Source organism: Salmo salar, chromosome ssa13 (assembly GCF_905237065.1).
Source record: "Salmo salar chromosome ssa13, Ssal_v3.1, whole genome shotgun sequence".
Classification (NCBI taxonomy): domain Eukaryota; kingdom Metazoa; phylum Chordata; class Actinopteri; order Salmoniformes; family Salmonidae; genus Salmo; species Salmo salar.
Window position 1 is genome coordinate 11364602 of NC_059454.1, and position 16981 is coordinate 11381582.

Sequence of the window (16981 nt, forward strand, 5' to 3'; positions counted from 1 at the left end):
TGCTATGATGGGGTCTAAAACCAGACCGAAGCATACTTTGTATACTTTGTTTGTCTTCAGGAAAGCAATGAGTTGCAGCTTTTTCCCAAAAAATTGAGAGGAATGGGAGATTCGATATAGGCCAATAGGTTTTTATATTTTCTGGGTCAAGGTTTGGCTTTTTCAGGAGAGGCTTTATCACTGCCACTTTTAGTGAGTTTGGTACACAAACTGTGGATAGAGAGCCGTTTATTATGTTCAACATAGGAGGGCCAACCACAGGAAGCAGCTCTTTCAGTAGTTTAGTTGAAATAGGGTCCAGTATGCAGCTTGAAGGTTTAGAGGCCATGATTATTTTCATCAATGTGTCAAGAGATATAGTACTAAAAAACTTGAGAGTCTCCCTTGATCCTAGGTCCTGGCAGAGTTGTGCAGACTCAGGACAACTGAGCTTTGGAGGAATACACAGATTTAATGAGGAGTCGGTAATTTGCTTTCTAATGATCATGATCTTTTCCTCAAAGAAGTTCATGAATTTATCACTGCTGAAGTGAAAGCTATCCTCTCTTGGAGAATGCTGCTTTTTAGTTAGCTTTGCGACAGTTTCAAAAATACATTTTGGATTGTTCTTATTTTCCTCAATTAAGTTGGAAAAATAGGATGATTGAGCAGCAGTGAGGGCTCTTCGATACTGCACGGTACTATTTTTCCAAGCTAGTCAGAAGACTTCCAGTTTGGTGTAGCGCCATTTCCGTTCCAATTTTCTGGAAGCTTGCTTCAGAGCTCAGGTATTTTCTGTATACCAGGGAGCTAGTTTCTTATGACAAATGTTTTTTTGTTTGTAGGGGTGCGACTGCATCTAGGGTATTGTGCAAGGTTAAATTGAGTTCCTCCGTTAGGTGGTTAACTGATTTTTGTCCTCTGACGTCCTTGGGTAGGCAGAGGGAGTCTGGAAGGGCATCTCGGAATCTTTGGGTTGTCCGAGAAGTTATAGCACAACTTTTGATGATCCTTGGTTGGGGTCTGAGCAGATTATTTGTTGTGATTGCAAACATAATAAAATGGTGATCCAATAGTCCAGGATTTTGAGGAAAAACATTAAGATCCACAACATTTATTCCATGGGACAAAACTAGGTCCAGAGTATGACTGTGGCAGTGAGTAGGTCCGGAGACATGTTGGACAAAACCCACTGAGTTGATGATGACTCCGAAAGCCTTTTGGACTTGGTCTGTGGACTTTCCCATTGAATATTGAAGTCACCAACAATGTGAATATTATCTGCCATAACTACAAGGTCCGATAGGAATTCAGGGAACTCAGTGAGGAACGATGTATATGGCCCAGGAGGCCTGTAAACAGTAGCTGTAAAAAAGTGATTGAGTAGGCTGCATAGATTTCATGACTAGAAGCTCAAAAGACGAAAACTTTGTTTTTTTTATGTAAATTGCAATTTGCTATCGAAAATTTTAGCAACACCTCCGCGTTTGCGGGAATGCGCGGGGGATATGGTCACTAGTGTAACCAGGAGGTGAGGCCTCATTTAACACAGTAAATTCATCAGGCTTAAGCCATGTTTCAGTCAGGCCAATCATATCAAGATATTGATCTGTGATTAGTTCATTGACTATAACTGCCTTGGAAGTGATGGATCTAATGGCAGGAATGGAGATCTTTAATCCAGTGAGATTGCTAAGGCAAACACCGCCATGTTTAGTTTTGCCCAACCTAGATCGAGGCACAGACACGGTCTCAATGGGGATAGCTGAGCTGACTACACTGACTGTGCTAGTGGCACACTCCGCTAAGCTGGCAGGCTGGCTAACCGCCTGCTGCCTGGCCTGCACCTTATCTCATTGTGGAGCTAGGCTCTGCAATTGCAGGAGAATACAAAGTGATGGCCTCTATTAAAAAGAGGAGGATCCCATCAGCTTTCTATAGGCTAGGCCTACTACATTTATTTCTCAACTTACCTAATATTAAGCACATTGCTTCTCTTTACAACAGGAGTATAGACTACTTGATTGGTATTAAAATAAACCACAGGGAAAAGCGTTCTCCATTTGCTATTTAAGTGCATAGATGACATGTATTTCTTTCCTGCTGACCCTATTTCAAGACAGGTGCATGACAATGTTCCATTCGAAATCAAAACAATTTCACACATATATTATTTAGTATATTTCTAGGTATATTATTTACTATATTATTTACTACACTGCTCAAAAAAATAAAGGGATCACTTAAACAACACAATGTAACTCCAAGTCAATCACACTTCTGTGAAATCAAACTGTCCACTTAGGAAGCAACACTGATTGACAATAAATTTCACATGCTGTTGTGCAAATGGAATAGACAACAGGTGGAAATTATAGGCAATTAGCAAGACACCCCCAATAAAGGAGTGGTTCTGCAGGTGGGGACCACAGACCACTTCTCAGTTCCTATGCTTCCTGGCTGATGTTTTGGTCACTTTTGAATGCTGGCGGTGCTTTCACTCTAGTGGTAGCATGAGACGGAGTCTACAACCCACACAAGTGGCTCAGGTAGTGCAGCTCATCCAGGCCAGCACATCAATGCGAGCTGTGGCAAGAAGGTTTGCTGTGTCTGTCAGCGTAGTGTCCAGAGCATGGAGGCGCTACCAGGAGACAGGCCAGTACATCAGGAGACGTGGAGGAGGCCGTAGGAGGGCAACAACCCAGCAGCAGGACGGCTACCTCCGCCTTTGTGCAAGGAGGAGCAGGAGGAGCACTGCCAGAGCCCTGCAAAATGACCTCCAGCAGGCCACAAATGTGCATGTGTCTGCTCAAACGGTCAGAAACAGACTCCATGAGGGTGGTATGAGGGCCCGACGTCCACAGGTGGGGGTTGTGCTTACAGCCCAACACCGTGCAGGACGTTTGGCATTTGCCAGAGAACACTAAGATTGGCAAATTCGCCACTGGCGCCCTGTGCTCTTCACAGATGAAAGCAGGTTCACACTGAGCACATGTGACAGACGTGATAGAGTCTGGAGACGCTGTGGAGAACGTTCTGCTACCTGCAACATCCTCCAGCATGACCGGTTTGGCGGTGTGTCAGTCATGGTGTGGGGTGGCATTTCTTTGGGGGGCCGTACAGCCCTCCATGTGCTCGCCAGAGGTAGCCTGACTGCCATTAGGTACCGAGATGAGATCCTCAGACCCCTTGTGAGACCATATGCTGGTGCGGTTGGCCCTGGGTTCCTCCTAATGCAAGACAATGCTAGACCTCATGTGGCTGGAGTGTGTCAGCCGTTCCTACAAGAGGAAGGCATTGATGCTATGGACTGGCCCGCCCGTTCCCCAGACCTGAATCCAATTGAGCACATCTGGGACATCATGTCTCGCTCCATCCACCAACGCCACGTTGCACCACAGACTGTCCAGGAGTTGGCGGATGCTTTAGTCCAGGTCTGGGAGGAGATCCCTCAGGAGACCATCCGCCACCTCATCAGGAGCATGCCCAGGAGTTGTAGGGAGGTCATACAGGCACGTGGAGGCCACATACACTACTAAGCCTCATTTTGACTTGTTTTAAGGACATTACATCAAAGTTGGATCAGCCTGTAGTGTGGTTTTCCACTTTAATTTTGAGTGTGACTCCAAATCCAGACCTCCATGGGTTGATAAATTGGATTTACATTGATTATTTTTGTGTGATTTTGTTGTCAGCACATTCAACTATGTAAAGAAAAAAGTCTTTAATAAGATGATATCATTCATTCAGATCTAGGATGTGTTGTTTAAGTGTTCCCTCTATTTTTTTGAGCAGTATATATATAAAGACAATATTAAATCAAGAACAGTCTGATGGGTGACAATATTAGCCTATCACTTGTGAACAATATATTATCAATTGTGAATAATATATTATCAATTGTGAATGATATATTATCAATTGTGAATGATGCCCAGCTTGTGTGCAGTAAGGCAAGAAACAGCGCATGCCTTTTTATTTGCGACTTTTTAAAATCATAGTCGCACACCTCATGTAGCCTAGCCCATAGGTTGATATGTTTTGATAAGGTTAGTATCACACCTCATGTAGCCTAGCCCATAGGTTGATATGTTTTGATAAGGTTAGTATCACACCTCATGTAGCCTAGCCCATAGGTTGATATGTTTTGATAAGGTTAGTATCACAACGGTGTAGAGTCTAAATGGCATACATACACAGTGTGTGAGTTTCAAGTTTGGGGAAGATCATTTTCACCTTAAAAATTCACCTTAATAATAAAAAGCATTACATGCATAATTACAATTGCGATCACTTTTGAGAATGGTGTTTTCCTGCCAATTGATTGCATTTTGGAACGTTTGCGCTTATAACCTATTGCCGTGTGCGCATTGCCTCGTTTATAATGTGAAGAAATAGCCTAATAGTTTATCAACATTTTAAGCTAAATGTTCTGATCTGTTGCGTCAACCTCATGGCTTAAAACAGTTTTGTTGTTGCTCGTGGTTGTATTAATTAGGGATCTAACACATCCCACAACTTGTCCCAGGCTATGTTTAGAATATGTATTTCTCACACAGAATAGAATAGGTCAACAGTTTTACCATGGGGATAGTAGATTGACATAGGCAGCCTAATAACAAAACAGAGCTCATGCCTTTCATCAAATCATCGTTTAAAGTCCCATCACGCGACCTTAGAATGTATTAAAAAGATTGAAACATACAGCCCAACATCTGTATCACAACTAAAGTTGCATAAATAACTCTAAATAAAGCATATAGGAGAATCCCTCAAATCCTTTGGAGAAATGATCCTTTCTATTTTATTCAGCTGTGTTCAATTCTGTTCTTCATACTATAAAACAATTTAAAATACCACCACGGAATTGTAGGCTAAAATGTGTCTGCTAAATGAACTAGTGTAGTCCATAGCCAGATCAGGGCCTAACATGATAACTCAGAGTATGCTATTCTGTTCTTCTGAAATAAACTACGTTTTCTTCATATCATGTTTCTTTAGACCTGTTTAAAATAAATCATGGATTTATTGTGAAGGTATAGACTATATTACATGGATTTATTGTGAAGGTGTAGACTATATTACATGGATTTATTGTGATGGTGTAGGTAGACTATATTACATGGATTTATTGTGATGGTATAGACTATATTACATGGATTTATTGTGATGGTGTAGACTATATTACATGGATTTATTGTGATGGTGTAGACTATATTACATGGATTTATTGTGAAGGTGTAGACTATATTACATGTATTTATTGTGATGGTGTAGACTATATTACATGGATGTATTGTGATGGTGTAGACTATATTACATGGATTTATAGTGATGGTGTAGACTATATTACATGGATTTATTGTGAAGGTGTAGACTATATTACATGGATTTATTGTGATGGTGTAGACTATATTACATGGATTTATTGTGATGGTGTAGACTATATTACATGGATTTATTGTGAAGGTGTAGACTATATTACATGGATTTATTGTGATGGTGTAGACTATATTACATGGATTTATTTTGATGGTGTAGACTATATTACATGGATGTATTGTGATGGTATAGACTATATTACATGGATTTATTGTGATGGTATAGACTATATTACATGGATTTATTGTGATGGTGTAGACTATATTACATGGATTTATTGTGATGGTGTAGACTATATTACATGGATTTATTGTGATGGTGTAGACTATATTACATGGATTTATTGTGATGGTGTAGACTATATTACATGGATTTATTGTGATGGTGTAGGTAGACTATATTACATGGATTTATTGTGATGGTGTAGACTATATTACATGGATTTATTGTGATGGTGTAGGTAGACTATATTACATGGATTTATTGTGATGGTGTAGGTAGACTATATTACATGGATTTATTGTGATGGTGTAGACTATATTACATGGATTTATTGTGATGGTGTAGGTAGACTATATTACATGGATTTATTGTGATGGTGTAGACTATATTACATGGATTTATTAGATTTTTTAAAATGTAGATGTTCTGAAGGTCTGCATCAGTGGTTTGTAGGCTACGTGTGGAAGCCAGGAGAAGCTAAATGTGTTTATGTTCATTAACGGTCGATTACTGTGAGAACGGTGGTTATTTGCTTGACATCACCGGCAGACTAAACGTCATGGCCGCCACAGCCCCGCTCCAGGAATTTGCTAAATTCAATTCACCTTGTCTCCCATGTACAGTACATGTTCAGAAGACAAGGGGTAGATGAAACGTAATGGATTCTAATCCAGATGGCCTTAACTGGGTTCAAACTCTATTGTTGCCCCGTGTTTCTGGATGACACCAGTTAAACACAGCACATTTCATTCAACCACTTTGTCTTTAGAGAGAGACGGAGCAGGGGGGGGATGTTGGGGTGACAATGGGCTGTCCGACACTCACAACGGAGAGCGTGTCAGCCAGGATATCTTTCTGCCTGAGCTCCTTTCTGAGTTTAACTGCATTGGATTTTTGTTTGGCGGCGGAGTGTATATCAAGCCACCCCCCTTTGTGCGGCCACCGGTAATGGTAATGAAAGCATGGCTAAAATATCTAAGTGGTCGTACTTCGTTAAGGAAGCGGCGGGAGCGGTGGTGGGAGCGGTGAAGGGGAGGGGCTGTAGGAGGCTGTAGGATCGTGCTTGGGGTGAGAATCAGTCTGCATAAGGTAAGCGCAGAGAGGGAGAGAGGGAGAGGGGATAGAAAGAGAGAGGGAGGGAGAGAGAGGGGAGAGGGAAGGAGAGAGGGAGATAGAGAGAATGGGCCTGCTGCAGAGAGGGAGAGAGAGAGGGGGGATAGAAAGAGAGAGGGAGGGAGAGAGAGAGGGAGAGGGAAGGAGAGAGGGAGATAGAGAGAATGGGCCTGCTGCAGTTTGGCAGCCAGTTGTAATGCATCTCTATGACATCATTCTCTGACAAAGTGTGAGGACGTCATCAAATTAAAGGCATTTGTTTTATGTAGAGTTACAGATGTCTGATGCTATATTGAAATTCCAGTACTCCTTCACCTCCACATTCACTGGTTCTAGCTAAATTGGAAAAAAAATGATATCACTGTCTGTCTGTCTTGTCTTGTCTGTCTGTCTGTCTGTCTGTCTGTCTGTCTGTCTGTCTGTCTGTCTGTCTGTCTGTCTGTCTGTCTGTCTGTCTGTCTGTCTGTCTGTCTGTCTGTCTGTCTGTCTGTCTGTCTGTCTGTCTGTCTGTCTGTCTGTCTGTCTGTCTGTCTGTCTGTCTGTCTGTCTGTGTCTTTCTCCCTTTGTGCTGGTGAGTTAAGAGCATGACCCGGGTACTGTTATCCTCATTACGAGTTGAGTGGATGCATTACTTCCCTCTGCTCTGTTGTGTCCCTCTGCTCTGCTGTGTCCCTCTGCTCTGCTGTGTCCCTCTGCTCTGCTGTGTCCCTCTGCTCTGCTGTGTCCATCTTCCCTGCTGTGTCCCTCTGCTCTGCTGTGTCCATCTTCCCTGCTGTGTCCCTCTGCTCTGCTGTGTCCCTCTGCTCTGCTGTGTCCCTCTGCTCTGTTGTGTCCATCTTCCCTGCTGTGTCCCTCTGCTCTGCTGTGTCCATCTTCCCTGCTGTGTCCCTCTGCTCTGCTGTGTCCATCTTCCCTGCTGTGTCCCTCTGCTCTGCTGTGTCCATCTTCCCTGCTGTGTCCCTCTGCTCTGCTGTGTCCATTTTCCCTGCTGTGTCTGAGCGTGAGTGGCAGGAGGAAAATCAATCCCAGATGCAGGCCCAGTCTCAGTCCCCGAGCTGGACCCAATACCAGTCCCAGTCCCAGTCCCAGTCCCAATACCAGTCCCAATACCAGTCCCAGTCCCAGTCCCAGACCCAGTCCCAGTCCCAGTCCCAGTCCCAGTCCCAGACCCAGTCCCAGTCCCAATACCAGTCCCAGTCCCAGTCCCAGTCCCAGTCCCAATACCAGTCCCAGTCCCAGACCCAGTCCCAGTCCCAGTCCCAGTCCCAGTCCCAGTCCCAGTCCCAATACCAGTCCCAGTCCCAGTCCCAATACCAGTCCCAGACCCAGTCCCAGTCCCAGTCCCAGTCCCAGTCCCAGTCCCAATACCAGTCCCAGTCCCAGTCCCAGACCCAGTCCCAGTCCCAGTCCCAGTCCCAGTCCCAGTCCCAGTCCCAGTCCCAATACCAGTCCCAGTCCCAGTCCCAGACCGGGCTATAGTCACGGCCTAAGAGCAGCGGTGACGGCGCGGCCCAAGACATGTCTTTAACAGCACTGACCTATTTCCACCTAAAGAACTTTCCTGCAAGACAGTCCCGGTTTAAACCCGCCATGCTGCAGAGGAGAAGCTCAGCAATCTCATCCAAGACTGTCAAGCCCAACAAGACAAATTACGTTTCAACTGTAAACTGCTATTAAGCAAGACTACACTGACCCAGAAAGTCAAAAAATGTACCGCCCAACTCAGGAGAAGAGAAATAATCAAACCCAATTTAAATCTTGCGGCTCTATGCAAAGACACACAAAGATAGAGAGGGAAGATGGGAGGGCAAGGAAGGAAACAATTAAATATATAATCTTAATTGCTATTGATTATAGTTGGCTTTAGATTCAAATGTTAAGAAATAATACCGCTTTGATTATTAAAACATGCTGAAGTAAAATCAGGACTGAGGAAATAACCACAGAGTATCCCTTTAATTATGATGTCATAGATACCATCAGGATTTATTTATTGAACCTTTATTTAACTAGGCAAGTCAGTTAAGAACAAATTCTTATTTACAATGACAGCCTACCCCAGCCACACCCGGACGATGTTGAGCCAATTGTGCGCCGCCCTATGGGACTACCAATCACAGCCAGGTGTGACTCAGCCTGGATTTGAACCAGGGACTGTAGTGGACAGTAGTGTTCTCTCTTGCCCTGAGATGCAGTGTCTTGGGCCACTGCACCACTCAGGGGCCAGAGGATAGGGCACTGCTTCTCAACAAACAATGTAGGAATAATAGATTATGGAAATTGTCTTTTTTTTTTTAACTGGACCTATTGAGTGTAAACTAGGGGCCACCCATACTTAAAATGAATGCACGCGTGAATAAGTCACTTTGGATAACAGCATCTGTATTAAACTCTAGCACAGACGCAAGGTCAGTCAGGTTTACTGTCAGTCAGTTTTTATCTTTGTAAGAGAAAAGAAGCTGTCTGGGCCGAGAGGACAAAGGGACCTGTTACAATAGTGTCTGTCTCCTTCTCTGATCAACCAATCAGAGTCAGTCAGGGCCTGGATCCGTGCTGCTTTGCACATGTCCCAATGCAGGGGAAAGTAGCCAGCACACTACTGTACTGCACTCCCCTGACACCAGAGGGCCTCAGCTGGGGAGGCCACCAAACTGCCAACCCTAGGCATCACCGGTCAGGTAGGCCTCTGCCCTTGCTCTCTGAACAGGGAACTGTGACCACCTATAGTCCTTCCAACTGTCCCTGTCCTCCAGTGTAGTGCAGTTCACTCAATCACACACAAACACAACATATCCCCAAATCAAAAGGTTAAGTAGATCGTTAGCGAGAAAGCATGAGCAGATGTCAAACTTTCATTACTGGGCAGTAAATTAGCCTCATTAAGCAGAGGACTGACTGACATCTTCCCCAGAACCTGCTGTCAAGGGTCTTCCATTAACAATGACTGGGCCACTGCACAGTATAGTGTAAACAGTGGCTTTACACAGAGACTGAGACACCAACAAAAATACAGTTAGTGGCGTGTCCCACAGTCTCTACCTCTACGGTAGTGAACTTACTCACACATTTTTCTGTGCCATGAATGGATGACGGTCAGGATTTTACATGAGTGATTTTCTCTGTCACATCTAGGTATTGAGTCTTGTACTGCTGAATATGTCTCTGTTGAATGTGTCACTTGGGTTTAGCTGGTCCAGACAGAGACAGGCCGGCAGCCACGGCAGCCCCGGGGCAGGGTGTAAGAGCAGCACGGGGCCTTGCACAATGTGGACGTGACAAGAAGTGATGTGTTTTGATGGTCCCTGGTCTTTGGGCCCACTAGCCCTTCAGACCAGAGGGGAGGTAGGGATGTAGTGTGTCAGACAGACAGCTGTCTGAGAGCCAATCAGAGGGCACTTGTCCAGATAAGGAGAGAGAGAGAGAGAGAGAGAGAGAGAGAGAGAGATATTATCATATTGAAGCAAAGTGACAGGGGTCACAGTGGGACAGGGGCCACAGTGGGACAGGGGCCACAGTGGGACAGGGGTCACAGTGGGACAGGGGTCACAGTGGGACAGGGGCCACAGTGGGACAGGGGCCACAGTGGGACAGGAATCACAGTGGGACAGGGGTCACAGTGGGACAGGAGTCACAGTGTATGTCCCTCTTTAGGGCTATACATTAGTGTTTCATCAGCAGCTGCCCCCTACACCACCTGTACACACTTCCCTCCTAGTGTGCATCTCTCCTGACCTCCCTACCCCTCCCTCCAGGGTCCAGCTGTCCCAAACCCTGATCCCTCCCTCCTTCTCTCCATCCCATCTCCAATATAAGGGCAGGAATGCAGGTCCCAGAATAGACACAAGCATCCAGTGAGAGAGGCCGTCATTGTAAATAAGAATTTGTTCTTAACTGACTTGCCTAGTTAAATAAAGGCTCAAATAAAAAAACATGTAAAACAAATCTAAAACCAGCTGATAGAGGGCAGACACCCCCCCAGTCCTTAAAACCAGCCAGACTGATAGAGGGCAGACACACCCCCCCAGTCCTTAAAACCAGCCAGACTGATAGAGGGCAGACACACCCCCCCAGTCCTTAAAACCAGCCAGACTGATAGAGGGCAGACACACCCCCCCAGTCCTTAAAACCAGCCAGACTGATAGAGGGCAGACACCCCCCCAGTCCTTAAAACCAGCCAGACTGATAGAGGGCAGACACCCCCCCAGTCCTTAAAACCAGCCAGACTGATAGAGGGCAGACACCCCCCCCCAGTCCTTAAAACCAGCCAGACTGATAGAGGGCAGACACCCCCCCAGTCCTTAAAACCAGCCAGACTGATAGAGGGCAGACACCCCCCCCAGTCCTTAAAACCAGCCAGACTGATAGAGGGCAGACACCCCCCCCAGTCCTTAAAACCAGCCAGACTGATAGAGGGCAGACACCCCCCCCAGTCCTTAAAACCAGCCAGACTGATAGAGGGCAGACACACCCCCAAGTCCTTAAAACCAGCCAGACTGATAGAGGGCAGACACACCCCCCAAGTCCTTAAAACCAGCCAGACCTTTTAGAGGGCAGACACCCCCCAGTCCTTAAAACCAGCCAGACTGATAGAGGGCAGACACCCCCCCAGTCCTTAAAACCAGCCAGACTGATAGAGGGCAGACACCCCCCCCAGTCCTTAAAACCAGCCAGACTGATAGAGGGCAGACACCCCCCAGTCCTTAAAACCAGCCAGACTGATAGAGGGCAGACCCCCCCAGTCCTTAAAACCAGCCAGACTGATAGAGGGCAGACACCCCCCCAGTCCTTAAAACCAGCCAGACTGATAGAGGGCAGACACCCCCCAGTCCTTAAAACCAGCCAGACTGATAGAGGGCAGACACCCCCCAGTCCTTAAAACCAGCCAGACTGATAGAGGGCAGACCCCCCCAGTCCTTAAAACCAGCCAGACTGATAGAGGGCAGACCCCCCCAAGTCCTTAAAACCAGCCAGACTGATAGAGGGCAGACACACCCCCCAGTCCTTAAAACCAGCCAGACTGATAGAGGGCAGACACCCCCCAGTCCTTAAAACCAGCCAGACTGATAGAGGGCAGACACCCCCCCAGTCCTTAAAACCAGCCAGACTGATAGAGGGCAGACACCCCCCCCAGTCCTTAAAACCAGCCAGACTGATAGAGGGCAGACACCCCCCCCAGTCCTTAAAACCAGCCAGACTGATAGAGGGCAGACACCCCCCCCAGTCCTTAAAACCAGCCAGACTGATAGAGGGCAGACACCCCCCCCCAGTCCTTAAAACCAGCCAGACTGATAGAGGGCAGACACACCCCCAGTCCTTAAAACCAGCCAGACTGATAGAGGGCAGACACCCCCCAGTCCTTAAAACCAGCCAGACTGATAGAGGGCAGACACCCCCCCAAGTCCTTAAAACCAGCGAGACTGATAGAGGGCAGACACCCCCCAGTCCTTATAACCAGCCAGACTGATAGAGGGCAGACACCCCCCAGTCCTTAAAACCAGCCAGACTGATAGAGGGCAGACCCCCCCCCCCAGTCCTTAAAACCAGCCAGACTGATAGAGGGCAGACACCCCCCCAGTCCTTAAAACCAGCCAGACTGATAGAGGGCAGACACCCCCCCAGTCCTTAAAACCAGCCAGACTGATAGAGGGCAGACCCCCCCAGTCCTTAAAAGCAGCCAGACTGATAGAGGGCAGACACCCCCCAGTCCTTAAAACCAGCCAGACTGATAGAGGGCAGACACCCCCCCAGTCCTTAAAACCAGCCAGACTGATAGAGGGCAGACACACCCCCAGTCCTTAAAACCAGCCAGACTGATAGAGGGCAGACACCCCCCCCCAGTCCTTAAAACCAGCCAGACTGATAGAGGGCAGACACCCCCCAGTCCTTAAAACCAGCCAGACTGATAGAGGGCAGACACCCCCCAGTCCTTAAAACCAGCCAGACTGATAGAGGGCAGACCCCCCCAGTCCTTAAAACCAGCCAGACTGATAGAGGGCAGACCCCCCCCCCAGTCCTTAAAACCAGCCAGACTGATAGAGGGCAGACACCCCCCCAGTCCTTAAAACCAGCCAGACTGATAGAGGGCAGACACCCCCCCAGTCCTTAAAACCAGCCAGACTGATAGAGGGCAGACACCCCCCAGTCCTTAAAACCAGCCAGACTGATAGAGGGCAGACACCCCCCCAGTCCTTAAAACCAGCCAGACTGATAGAGGGCAGACCCCCCCCCCAGTCCTTAAAACCAGCCAGACTGTGGCCTCTACACACACACTCCCCCCTCCCCCAGTCCTTACCCACACATGTGCATATAGGCTCTGCATAGGCACACATACAATACAGTGGCCTCTACACACACTCACACACACACACAGACGCACGCACACACACACACACACACACACACACACACACACACACACACACACACACACACACACACACACACACACACACACACACACACACACATCTAAATACAAACACACTTCATAAGCCTGTCTATTTGCATGTTAAAATTAGCATTTGACTATACGGCCAGGAGGTGTTGAGAGGTGAGCACTTGGCTTGACTACTAATTCTAATGTTTTCCTGGAGAAAATGAGACCTCTAATAAACTTTACTTTCTAAGGAACATCCAAAGTTCATCACCTGGCTGCCACACTATTAATCAATGTTATCAGTCTTACTGAGTACAGATACACTGGTGGAAAACATATCCAGTCGTCACACTTGAGTAAAAGTAAAGATACCTTAATAGAAAATGACTCAAGTAAAAGTGAAAGTCACCCAGTAGAATACTACTTGAGTAAAAGTCTAAAAGTATTTGGTTTTAAATATACTTAAGTATCAAAAGTATAAGCATCAATCACTTAAAATTCCTTAAATTAAGCAAAACAAACGGCACCATTCTCCTGTGTTTTAAATTTACGAATAGCCAGGGAGGAGTGCACTCCAACGCTCAGACATCATTTACAAACAAAGCCTTTGTGTTTAGTGAGTCCTCCAGATCAGGGGCAGTAGGGATGACCAGGGATGTTCTCTGGTTAGTGAGTCTTCCAGATCAGAGGCAGTAGGGATGACCAGGGATGTTCTCTGGTTAGTGAGTCCTCCAGATCAGAGGCAGTAGGGATGACCAGGGATGTTCTCTGGTTAGTGAGTCCTCCAGATCAGAGGCAGTAGGGATGACCAGAGATGTTCTCTGGTTAGTGAGTCCTCCAGATCAGAGAGAGTAGGGATGACCAGGGATGTTCTCTCTATTTTCTAAATTGTAGAATAATATTATGAAATAGATGCTGTGGTAGCCATGCTGGCTAAGTGTGCCTTGAATTCTAAATAAATCAGTGTCACCAGCAAAGCACCCCCACACCATCACACCTCCTCCTCCATGCTTCACTGTGGAAACCAAACGTGAGGAGATAATCCATTCACCTACTCTGCATCTCACAAAGACAGCGGTTGGAACCAAAATTCTAAAATTCCAACTCATCAAACCAAAGGACAGATTTCCACCGGTCTAATGTCCATTGCTCATGTTTCTTGGCCTAAGAAAGTCTCTTCTTCTTATCGGTGTCCTTTAGTAGTGGTTTCTTTGCAGCAATCTGACCATGAAGGCCTGATTCATGCAGTCTCCTCTGAACTGTTGATGTTGTGACCTGTCTGCAATCTGAGGTGTAGTTAACTCTAATGAACTTATCCTCTGCAGCAGAGGTAACTCTGGGTCTTCCTTTTCTGTGGCGGTCCTCATGAGAGCCAGTTTTATCATAGCGCTTGATGGTTTTTGTGACTGCACTTGAAGAAACTTTCAAAGTTCTTGACATTTTCCGGATTGACTGACCTTCATGTCTTAAATTAATGATGGACTGCTGTTTCTTGCCATAATATGTACAAAACTTATTGGCTCAAACGCATTAAGAAGGAAAGAAATTCCACAAATTCACTTTTATCAAGGCACACCTGTTAATTGAAATGCATTCCAGGTGACTGGTTGAGAGAATGCCACGAGTGTGCAAAGCTGACATCAAGGCAATCGGTGGCTACTCTGAAGAATCTCAAATATAAAATATATTTTGTTTAACACTTTTTTGGTTACTACATGATTCCATATGTATTATTTCATAGTTTGATGTCTTCATTATTATTCTACAATGTAGAAAATAGTAAAAATAAAGAAAAACCCTTGAATGAGTAGTTGTGTCCAAACTTTTGACTGGTACTGTATATGGCTTACTTTATGGAGCCAACAGTCTGTTAATGGAACCCTGACCTGTTTACGGGACGTGCTACCTGTCCCAGACCTGCTGTTTTCAACTCTCTAGAGACAGCAGGAGCGATAGAGATACTCTGAATGATCAGTTATGAAAAGCCAACTGACATTTACTCCTGAGGTGCTGACCTGTTGCACCCTCGACAACCACTGTGATTATTATTATTTGACCCTGCTGGTCATTTATGAACATTTGAACATCTTGGACATGTTCTGTTATAATCTCCACCCGGCACAGCCAGAAGAGGACTGGCCACCCCCCTGTTTGGGGTTTTAGGCTGGGTTTCTGTACAGCACTTTGAGATATCAGCTGATGTAAGAAGGGCTATATAAATACATTTGATTTGATTTGTTTAAGGGTGGGAAGTGGTTTACTTCCTAATGGCAAAATGATTAGCTAACGCTAATTGAACCAGGATATGAATGAGATGCACCAGGGGCAAACAGCACACAGTCAGCAAGCAGGCTGTTGAGTACACTAAGGCTGGCTATACGATCAGGGCCTTTGAAACAGAAAAAGAGAGCCTCACACTCTAGGAGCTCAGATGCAATCATTTTATAACCAACAATCTGTCTTCATCTGGGTAGACTGTGATGCTGTCCAAACGTTGGTTATTCAATTATTGCATCTGAGCTCCAAGAGCGTGAGGCTCTCTTCCTATTTGAAGTGTTCTACTCAGCTAGCCAGCTCCTCACCTAAACAGGTGTGAGTTTCTATCCCATCCAGATTATACGCTGAGGGTCAACATCTCCCTGAAGGAGAAATTATAGATCACATAAAAAAGAAATGAAAGCACAAAATATGTGGTCGTTAGGGAGAGGTCGACAGAGAGATGGAGGGAGAGGGAGAGAGAGAGAGAGAGAGAGAGCAAGAGAGAGAGGGGGAGGGAGTGAATGTGAGAGAGTGAGAGAGAGAGAGCAAGAGAGAGGGGAGAGGGAGTGATTGTGAGAGAGGGAGAGAGAGAGAGCAAGAGAGAGAGGGGGAGGGAGAGGGAGTGAATGTGAGAGAGGGAGAGAGAGAGAGAGAGGGGGGAGAGGGAGTGAATGTGAGAGAGGGAGAGAGAGAGAGCAAGAGAGAGAGGGGGAGGGAGAGGGAGAGAGAGAGAGCAAGAGCAAGAGAGAGAGGGGGAGGGGGAGGGAGTGAATGTGAGAGAGGGAGAGAGAGAGGGGGGAGAGGGAGTGAATGTGAGAGAGGGAGACAGAGGGAGAGAGAGAGCAAGAGGGAGAGGGGGAGGGAGAGGGAGTGAATGTGTGTGAGAGAGAAAGAGAGAGAGAGAGCAAGAGGGAGTGAATGTGAGAGAGGGAGAGAGAGAGAGAGAGAGAGAGAGAGAGAGAGAGAAGCTCTGTAGAGGTCAATGGGAGGTAATTCCTGAGGTGTTGCATCCTCTGTGTTCATTGGCAGTATTGACATGTGATTCATTCATTGCGTTCTCAAGATAGTCGGCAACCATCAAATCAACTTTATTTATACAGTACATTACAGACATGGAATGCAACATAATGTGGCTAAAAAATCGAATAAAAACAATGAAAATAAAAACCGAAATATTTACTACCACAGCAAACATAAGAGGATAAAAAAAAACTAAAGAATAACAATAAAAACAGAACAACTAAAAAAACACCTTAAGGAAAAACAAAGCTAAAAATTGTGTTTTCAGATCTCTTACCATCCTCTCTCTCCTCCTGATATATCTCGGGGCCTCACTCCTATCTCCTTTCTTCTCTCGCTCCTCACCTCATCCTCTCCTCCTCCTCACCTCCTCCTCTCCTCCTCTCTTCCCTCCTCCTCCTCTCTTTCTATCCTCCTCCTCTCTTTCTCTCCTCCTCCTCTCGTCCTCTCTTTCTCCTCTCCTCTCCTCTTCTCCTCTCCTCCTCCTCCTCTCCTCCTCTCTTTCTCTCCTCCTCCTCTCGTCCTCTCTTTCTCCTCTCCTCTCTTTCTCCTCTCCTCTCCTCTCCTCTCCTCTCCTCTCCTCTCCTCCTCCTTCCCTCCTCCTCTCTTTCTCTCCTCCTCCTCTCCTCC

At 46.1% G+C, this 16981-nt stretch overlaps 1 protein-coding gene across 1 annotated transcript in view; it reads left to right on the top strand.

Moving 5' to 3' along the window:
• Positions 1-16981, top strand: part of LOC106566416 (hepatitis A virus cellular receptor 1) — a 44440-nt gene that overhangs the window by 26144 nt on the left and 1315 nt on the right. The gene's annotated exons all lie outside the window — the stretch shown is intronic.